This window comes from Theropithecus gelada, chromosome 12, assembly GCF_003255815.1.
Source record: "Theropithecus gelada isolate Dixy chromosome 12, Tgel_1.0, whole genome shotgun sequence".
Lineage (NCBI taxonomy): Eukaryota > Metazoa > Chordata > Mammalia > Primates > Cercopithecidae > Theropithecus > Theropithecus gelada.
Window position 1 is genome coordinate 69812172 of NC_037680.1, and position 9299 is coordinate 69821470.

Sequence of the window (9299 nt, forward strand, 5' to 3'; positions counted from 1 at the left end):
CTAAAAATAAAAATAAAAAAAAAAAAAAAAAAAAAAAAAAAAAAAAAAAAAAAAAAAAAAAAAAAGACCCTGGGAGGAAGGAGATAATCATTAAGATATAGCATGAGATAGGATTCTGGTTAGTTTAAGTTGTTCTATTTCCTGATTTTTCTATAAATCACATGAGTTCACATTTTGATAATTCATTGAGGTTTACATTTTAATTAAGTTTAATTAATTATCTTTATGTGCTACATTTCACACTAAACACATCTTTAAAAAGAACAAACCAATGTATAGGGTTAAATATTTTCATTAATTAAGCTTTTTTTGAGAAAATATGTTTTGATATGAATTTTTGTTATTTGTCAAGAATCTTGATTTATGCATCACAATTTGCTAAGATATGTACTCTGCTTACTTCTTGATATCATGTAGCATTGTCAGACATCATCTTTTGTCTACAAATCTACACATGTATAAAAATTTTTCATTCCAACTTATTCAAGTACATTTAAAAAGATGCATAGCATATCTTCAGTTTTCTTAATAGCTCTCACAATATCACCTATGAAATTTTAAAGTGGAGCAATTGTCTTACATGTAAATCTGTGTATATATGTGTTAGCTGTATATATATGTGTATATATATATTTATACAGAATCTCACTTTTCTACACATCATGGTTTAGAAATTCTATATTTTATTTGCCAAATTTTTTGCCTATTTTAAAAAGGAAAAAATATATAGCTTTTTCTTTTACCATAATATTTCCTCTATTTTGATTTAGTTACATTGCATGAATTACAAATAAAAGTGTCGGCAATGACAAACATCTCCACAGCTAGATATTTCAACACAAGCTTTTTCCTTTGGTTATAGCTGCAGATAGAAAACTAAATGATTGCTACCTTCCTCAACTCTTCTGTGAAAATAATAATATTTTAGTCAGTATTTAACTCTTACTATTTGGAATAACGTTCACAACACTAACTCTTGTATATAAATTTCCTCTCCATCATCCTTATGTGATTTCACCTCTTTCTATGTCTTTATGTTCTGTTCTACTGATCCACTGTACATTCTTTTCTCATTGTTTTTAGTGTCCTCAATTGTGTGACTTTATTGGAGAGGTGGGAAAAGCTCAATGGATATTATTAATTTATATAAACTTATTTTCTTGAATTAATTTGATATTATGAAACATCTGGATTAGTGACTGTTACATTATACTCATCTAAACAACTGATACGTTAAAGACAAAAGTCATTCTTACATATATAGAGATAATAGGATGCCAAGAACTCCAGACAGACCATTCAAATTTGCTTTCAAGGCTAATGAATTCTATGTGCTTTCCAACAGCAAAATCTTCTGTTTACACAGGTAATTTTTTAAATCACCTTTACATGGATTGTGCAGATATGCCAATAGACATAGAAAAAAAATTTTATTTAACCTAATAACCTTGAATTAACCATAAATTTTCTCAGGTGACTTTAGATATATTCAAAAATATGAGAAATGTGAAAGTAGATAAAATTTAAGTTTAAGGCCTTTAAATGGTCAGAATATTGTGTCAATGACCCTTTTGTGTTTTTTTCCTCCTTGGAAAAAAAAAACATCTTTTTGAGACAGGGTCTCTCTTGCCTAGGCTGGAGTGCAGTGGCACAGTGACAACCCACTGCAGCCTTGAACTCCTGGTCTCTAGCAATCATCTCATCTAAGCCTCTTTAGTGTCTAGGACTATAGGTGCACACCAACACACCCAGCTATTTATTCATTTATTTATTTATTTTGAGATGGAGTCTCACTCTGTCACCCAGGTTGAATTGCAGTGGCATGATCTTGGCTCACTGCAACCTCCATCTCCTGGGTTCAAGTGACTCTCCTGCCTCAGCCTCCTGAGCAGCTGAGATTACAGGTACCTACCACCACACCCAGCTAACTTTTTGTATTTTTAGCAGAGATGGGGTTTCACCATGTTGGCCAGGCTGCTCTTGAACTCCTGACCTCAAATGATTCACCCACCTCAGCCTCCCAAAGTGCTGAGATTACAGGCATGAGCCACCGCGCTGGGAACACCTAGCTAATTTCTAAAATATTTTTGGTAGTGACCAGTTCTCACTGTTGCCCAGGTTGGCCTCAAACTCCTGGGCTCAAGCCATCTTCCTCCCTTAGCCTCCCAAAGTGCTTGTGTTACAGGTATCAGCCACTGAACCATCGCCTATGTTTTACACCTCCCTGTTTCCATGTTCTTTGCCACTTCACTTGGATTTGCCCATTGCTTGACTCTGGGTTTGGTCAAGTGGTTTGTTTTGACCAACTAAATGTTAGCCAATATCACGCAAACAGGAGTTTGAAGTGTGCCTATATGATTGGGTTCTTTTCCTCTCCCATTCTTCTATTAATACCATAAGAACATACCCAGACTAGTCTACTGGAGGGTAAGAAATGTGAGGTATATCTGAGTTGCTCTAGTCATCCCAGCTGTGCGCAGCCTAGATAAGCAAATAGGCTAGTTAATCCCCCAGACACATAAGTAGACCTAGCCAAGAACAACAAAGTCACCAACTGACCAAAAGACAATTGATGAGATGATTGAAACTGAGCATTGCTTATTTGTATCATGCTTTTTCTGGTGTTGTTTAAATTTTAAGGTATGTTTTTTGTGAAACCTTAATACAAATAATGATTTAATTTAAATTTTAGATTTTTAAGATGTTTTCACAAAACTGCATCTGTCCTAATTAATATGCTTGCAAATTAAAAATAAATTTAAATAAAAAGCAATTTTATCACTATTGGGTAATTTTAACATTTATATTTAATATGAACACTTCCATGTAAATTGTAACTGCAGTGTGCACTTCATGATAGCAGCAGCTGTTTACTGATGGATTTTTGTCCTCAGCTATTTTGAGGGCTAAACCCCAGTGGGGACTTCGTCAGTGTCAATACCTATTAATAATTGCTGACAAATAACCAACACCTCAAGAGCAAGTTTCCTGTTGATAACTTGTGAAAAAAAAAACTTATGGTAACTTTGACATTATCTTAATTTTCTTGCAATGTATATTTCATTGGATATAAAAAAGAGACATTGTTTATTTCAGTAAAGTACATGTGATTTTGGCAGAGAGAATGAAGAATTTTTCCTAATGTACTTTTTTTGTGGTTGTTGTTTAAATATGGCTTTTTGAGGGGAAGAAAGTGCATCTGGAAAACACTAGATAAGCTCAAGTGTGACACCAAAGTAAAGATATTCTATTAGCAAAATAGGCTTTTTGTAGAACTTTACAAAATGGCATCTTGAGTGTGTGTGTTTATTCATAGCATTCTCCTCTTCCGTTTCTTTATCAAAGGTAGTAGTGCCTAAGGTAACAAAGTGAATGATCAGAATAGAAGCCTCTAGGAGACTAAACATAAAAGGACTTTTTCTACTGCTTCCCTACTCCCCACAAGATACCAGCCAAAATACAGTATAGCCAAGATAATAAATCACTTTTTAAACACAAAAATTTCTTCTTTGGAATGGTATGTCCTTACGAAATCACAGAGGAGGGTTCCGTGTAGACATAGCCTTCTTAGAATAAATGAGATTAGTTTTCTTATGAAGGGTGGCCATAACTCATAGGTTTTTATTCTCTCAAGAAAATTGTATATTGTTATATTTTGGAGAGTAAAATAAAAGTTGAATTCTCTCTCCACTTAGAATATAAAAAGTTGCCATTGACTGTCACTTTCACTCAAACAAAAAAATGTATATAAGCAAAAAAAGCACGTGTGTGTAAATATACATACACACATATATACACATATATACTTTTTTTTAGAGAGAGAGAGACTTAAATCTACCCATATCAATAAGAAAGATGCTATGAGTATATTAATGGTAGAAAGTAGACTTTAAGACATCTAGAAAAACAAAGAAAAATGTGTTGACGAAAGAAGCTATTAAACTGACAGCATAGCAGTCTTGCATGTGCATACTTTTCAATGACGAGTTTTATAATGTATAAAGAAAACACAGAGAATTGAAGAGAGACAAACTCATGATCATAATTGAAGACTTTAATACCTGTTTCTCGGTAATTTTTAAAACAATTAGATAAAAACTGACAACTATAAAGATTTCAACACTATCAATCTACTTGACCTTATTAACATTTATGGAACACTCTATCTAATAATAATACATATTTATTTGAAATATATGGAACATTACATATATACTAAATAATGAATCTGGTCTCTCCTTTTCTCTCTCTCTCTCTATATATATTTTTAAATTAAATTTGTAGTCCATATTTTTGTTACTATTGCTATGTAAACATTTAGTTTTCACTACTGAACTACCTAGTACCATGATAACATTTTTATTTTTATTTTTTTTATTTTTCCATAAGTTATTGGGGTACAGGTGGTATTTGGTTGCATGAGTAAGTTCTTTAGTAGTGATTTGTGAGATTTTGATGCACCCATCACCCCAGCAGTATACACTGCACCATATTTGTAGTCTTTAATCTCTTTTAATCTCTTTTCCCACTTCCATTCTTCCCTGCAAGTCCCCAAAGTCCATTGTACTATTCTTATGCCTGTGCATCCTCATAGCTTAACTCCACATATCAGTGAGAACATATGATATTTGGTTTTCCATTCTTGAGTTACTTCACTTAAAATAATGGTCTCCAATCTCATCCAGGTCACAGCAAATGCTGTTAATTCATTCCTTTTAATGGCTGCATAGTATTTAATCATACATATACATATACACACACACACATATATACATATGTGTGTATATATATATGATGGAATATTATGCAGCCATTTTATATATATATATATACACACACACACACACACACACACACATACACACACACACACACACACACACACCACAGTTTATCCACTTGATGATTGATGGGCATTTGGGTTGGTTCCATGATTTTGCAATTGTGAATTGTGTTGCTATAAACATGCATGTTCAAGTATCTTTTTCATATAATGACTTCTTTTCCTCTGGATGAATACTGAGTAGTGGGATTGCTAGATCAAATGGTAGTTCTACTTTTAGTTCTTTAAGAAATCTCCATGCTATTTTCCATAGTGACTGTACTCGTTTACATTCCCACCATCAGTGTAGAAGTGTTCCCTGTTAACCACATCCATGACAACTTCTACTGTATTTTGATTTTTTGATTATGACCATTCTTGCAGGAGTAAGGAGATATCCCATTGTGGTTCTGATTTTCATTTCCCTGATAATTAGTGATGTTGAGCATCTTTTCACATGTTGGTTGACCATTTGTATACCTTCTTTTAAGAATTGTCTACTCATGTCCTTAGCCCACTTTTTGATGGAATTATTTTTTTCTTACTGATTTGTTTGAGTTCGTTGTAGATTCTGGATATTTGTCCTTTATCAGATGTATAGATTGTGAAGATTTTCTTCCACTCTGTGGGTTGTCTGTTTACTCTGCTGACTGTTCTTTTTGCCGTGCGAAAGCTCTTAAGTTTAATTAGGTCCTAGCTATTTATCTTTGTTTTTATTAAATTTGCTAATGGGTCCTTGGTCATGAAATCCTTGAATATGCCAATCTCTAAGAGGGTTTTTCCAATGTTATCTTCTAGCATTTTTACAGTTTTAGGTCTTAGGTTTAAGTCCTTAATTTATCTTGAGTTGATTTTTGTATAAGCTGAAAGATGAGGATCCAGTTTCATTCTCCTACATGTGGCTAGCCAATTATCACAGTACCATTTGTTGAAAATGGTGTCCTTTCCCCACTTTATATTTTTCTTTGCTTTGTCGAAAATCAGTTGGCTGTTAAGTATTTGGGTTTATTTCTAGGTTCTCTATTCTGTTCCATTGATCTATGTCCCTATTTTTATAACAGTACCATGCTGTTTTGGTGACTATAGCCTTATAGTATAGTTTGAAATCAGGTAGCGTAATGCTTCCAGATTTGTTCTTTTTGCTTAGTCTTGCTTTGGCTATGTGGGCTCTTTTTTGATTCCATATGAATTTTAGAATTGTTTTTTCTAATTCTGTGAGGAATGATGGTGATATTCTGATGGGGATTGAACTAAATTTGTAGATTACTTTTGGCAATCTACATTCTCAAAATTGATTCTACCTATCCATGAGCATGGAATGTGTTTCCATTTGTATATGTCATCTATGATTTCTTTCAGCAATGTTTTGTAATTTTCCTTGTAGAGGTCTTTTGACTCCTTTGTTAGGTATATTCCTAAGTATTTTATTTTTTTTGGCAGCTATTGTAAAAGGGGTTGAGTTCTCGATTTTATTATCTGCTTGGTCGCTGTTGGTGTATAGAAGAGCTACTGATTTATGTACATTGTATCAGGAAACTTTGCTGAATTCTTTTATCAGTTCTAGGAGCTTTCTGCAGGAGTCCTTATGGTTTCCAAGGTAAATGATGATATGTTTGCTGATCATATCAGCAGCAAACAGTGACTTCCTCTTTACTGACTTGGATGCCTTTTCTTTCTTTCTCTTGTCTGATTTCTCTAGCTAGGACTTCCAGTACTACGTTGAAAAGGAGTGGTGAAAGTGGACATCTTTGTCTTGTTCCAGCTCTCAGAGGGAATGCTTTCACCTTTTCCTCATTCAGTATTATGTTGGCTGTGGGTTTGTCATACATGACTTTTATTACATTAAGGTATGTCCCTTGTATGCCAATTTTGCTGAGAATTTTAATCATAAAGTGTTGCTGGATTTTGTCCAAGACTTTTTCTGCATATATTGACATGATCATGTGATTCTTGTTTTAAATTCTGTTTATATGGTATATCACAGTTATTGAGTTGTGTATGTTAAACCATCCTTGCACTCCTGGTATGAAACCCACTTAATCATGGTAGATTATCTTTTTGATATGTTGTTTCATCCAGTTAGCTAGTATTTTGTTAAGGATTTTAGCATCTATGCTCATCAAGGATATTGGTCTATAGTGTTTTTGTTTTGTTTTGTTTTGTTTTGTTTTTGGTTATGTCCTTTCTTGGTTTTGGTATTAGGGTGATGCTGACTTCATAGAATGAATTAGGGAGGGTTCCTTCTTTCTCTAACTTGTGGAATAGTGTCAAAAGGATTGATGCCAATTCTCTGAATGTCAGGTAGAATTCTGCTGTGAATCCGTCTAATCCTGGCCTTTTTTGTGCTGGTAATTTTTAAATTATAATTTAAATCTCACTGCTTGATATTGGTCTGTTCAGGGTATCTAATTCTTCCTGATTTAAGCTAGGAGGATTGTATTTTTCCAGAAATTTATCCGTTTCTTCTACATTTTCTAGTTTATGTGCATAAAGGTGTTCATAGTAACCTTGAGTGATCTTTTGTATTTCAGTGGTGTCAGTTGCAATATCTCCTGTTTCATTTCTTAGTGAGGTTATTTGGATTTTCATCCTTCTTTTCTTGGTTGATCTTGCTAGTGGTCTATCAGTTTTATTTGTCTTTTCAAAGAACTAGCTTTTTGTTTCATTTATCTTTTGTATTGTTTTTGTTGTTGTTGTTTTAATTTCATTTAGTTCTGCTTGATCTTGGTTACTTCCTTTCTTCTGCTGGGTTTGGGTTTGGTTTGTTCTTGTTTCTCTAGTTCCTTGAGGTGTGACCTTAGATTGTCTGTTTGCAATCTTTCAGACTTTTTGATGTAGGCATTTAGGGCTATGAACTTTCCTGTTAGCTCTGCCTTTGCTGTGTCCCAGGGGTTATGATAGGTTATGCCATTATTGTCATTCAGTTCAAATAATTTTTTTAAATTCCGTCTTCATTTTGTTTTTGACCCAATGCTCATTCAGGAGCAGGTTATTTAATTTCCATGTGTTTGCATGATTTTGAAGGTTCCCTCTGGAGTTGATTTCCAGTTTTATTCCACTGTGGTCTGAGAGAGTGCTTGATATAATTTCAATTTTCTTAAATTTATTGAGGCTTGTTTTATGGCCTATCATATGGCCTATGTTTGAGAAAGTTGCATTCACTGTTGAATAGAATGTATATTCTGTGGTTGTTGGATTAAATGTTCTGTATGTATTGTTAAGTCCATTTTTCCCAAGGTATAGTTTAAATCCACTGTTTCTTTGTTGAATTTCTTGATGTCCTGTCTAGTGCTGTCAGTGGAGTATTGAAGTCCCCCACAATTATTGTGTTGCTGTCCATCTCATTTCTTAGATCTATTAGTAATTGTTTTATAAATTTTGGAGCTCCAATGTTAGGTGCATATTGTTTAGAACTGTGACATTTTCCTGTTGGATACGGCCTTTTACTATTACATAATGTCCTTCTTTGTCTCTTTTAACTGATGTTGCTTTAAAGTTTGTTTTACCTGATATAAGAATAGCTACCTCTGCTCACTTTTGGTGTCCATTTGCATGAAGTGCCTTTTTCCACCCCTTTACTCTAAGTTTACATGAGTCCTTATGTGTTAGGTGAGTTTCCTGAAGGGAGCAGATAGTTGGTTGTTGAGTTCTTATCCATTCTGCGTTCTGTATCTTTTAAGTGGAGCATTTAGGCCATTTACACTCAATGTTAGTATTGAAATGTGAGGTACCGTTGCTTTCATCGAACTTTTTGTTGCCTGTGTATTTTGTGTTTTGTTTTTTGTTTTTGTTTTTTAACTTGTATTTTTGTTTCATAGTCCTGTGTGATTTATGCCTTAAAGAGATTCTGTTTTGATATGTTTCCAGGATTCGTTTCAAGAGCCCGGAGTCCATCTCCAGGCTGAGGACTTGAAAACTTGCCTAGGGCTATCCACCTCCCAGCTGCAAAAGAAAAGGGCTTTAGTTCTTCCCTGGCCTTAGAAGTCTGCATGCTGATTTGTGCCCAGCCTTCAGTTCTGGCCACAAGGGTTCTTGCCGCATTCAAGTTGTGACAAAGTTCAGCTAGAGAATTCCTTCTCCCTGTGAAGTTTTACGTCCCGCTCCTCTGGCCACCCTACCGAGGGATCCCTGTAGTGCCAGGTAGGAATGGACTGCTTGGGGACCCAGCAAGCTCCCAGCATCTTTCTGCTGTTTCATCTACCCCTGTATTTCGCTTGGCTCTCTAAATTTACTCAGCTCCAGGTAAAGTCAGAAATGTCTCCCACAAACAGACCTTCAGCCTCTCCAGAGGGAGTGTGTGTTCATTTCCAGAGAGGAAGATCTGCCTTTCCCAATTCCACAGTTGGGACACTTAACAGCATTTGGGGTATCTCCAGGGTCCTGAAGGAGCAGTCTGCCTCCTTCAGTTGCTCTGTAGGTCCGCTCATGGTTGCTGGTTTGCTCTTGCAGTTGATCTGAGCTAAAATTCACAATGCAA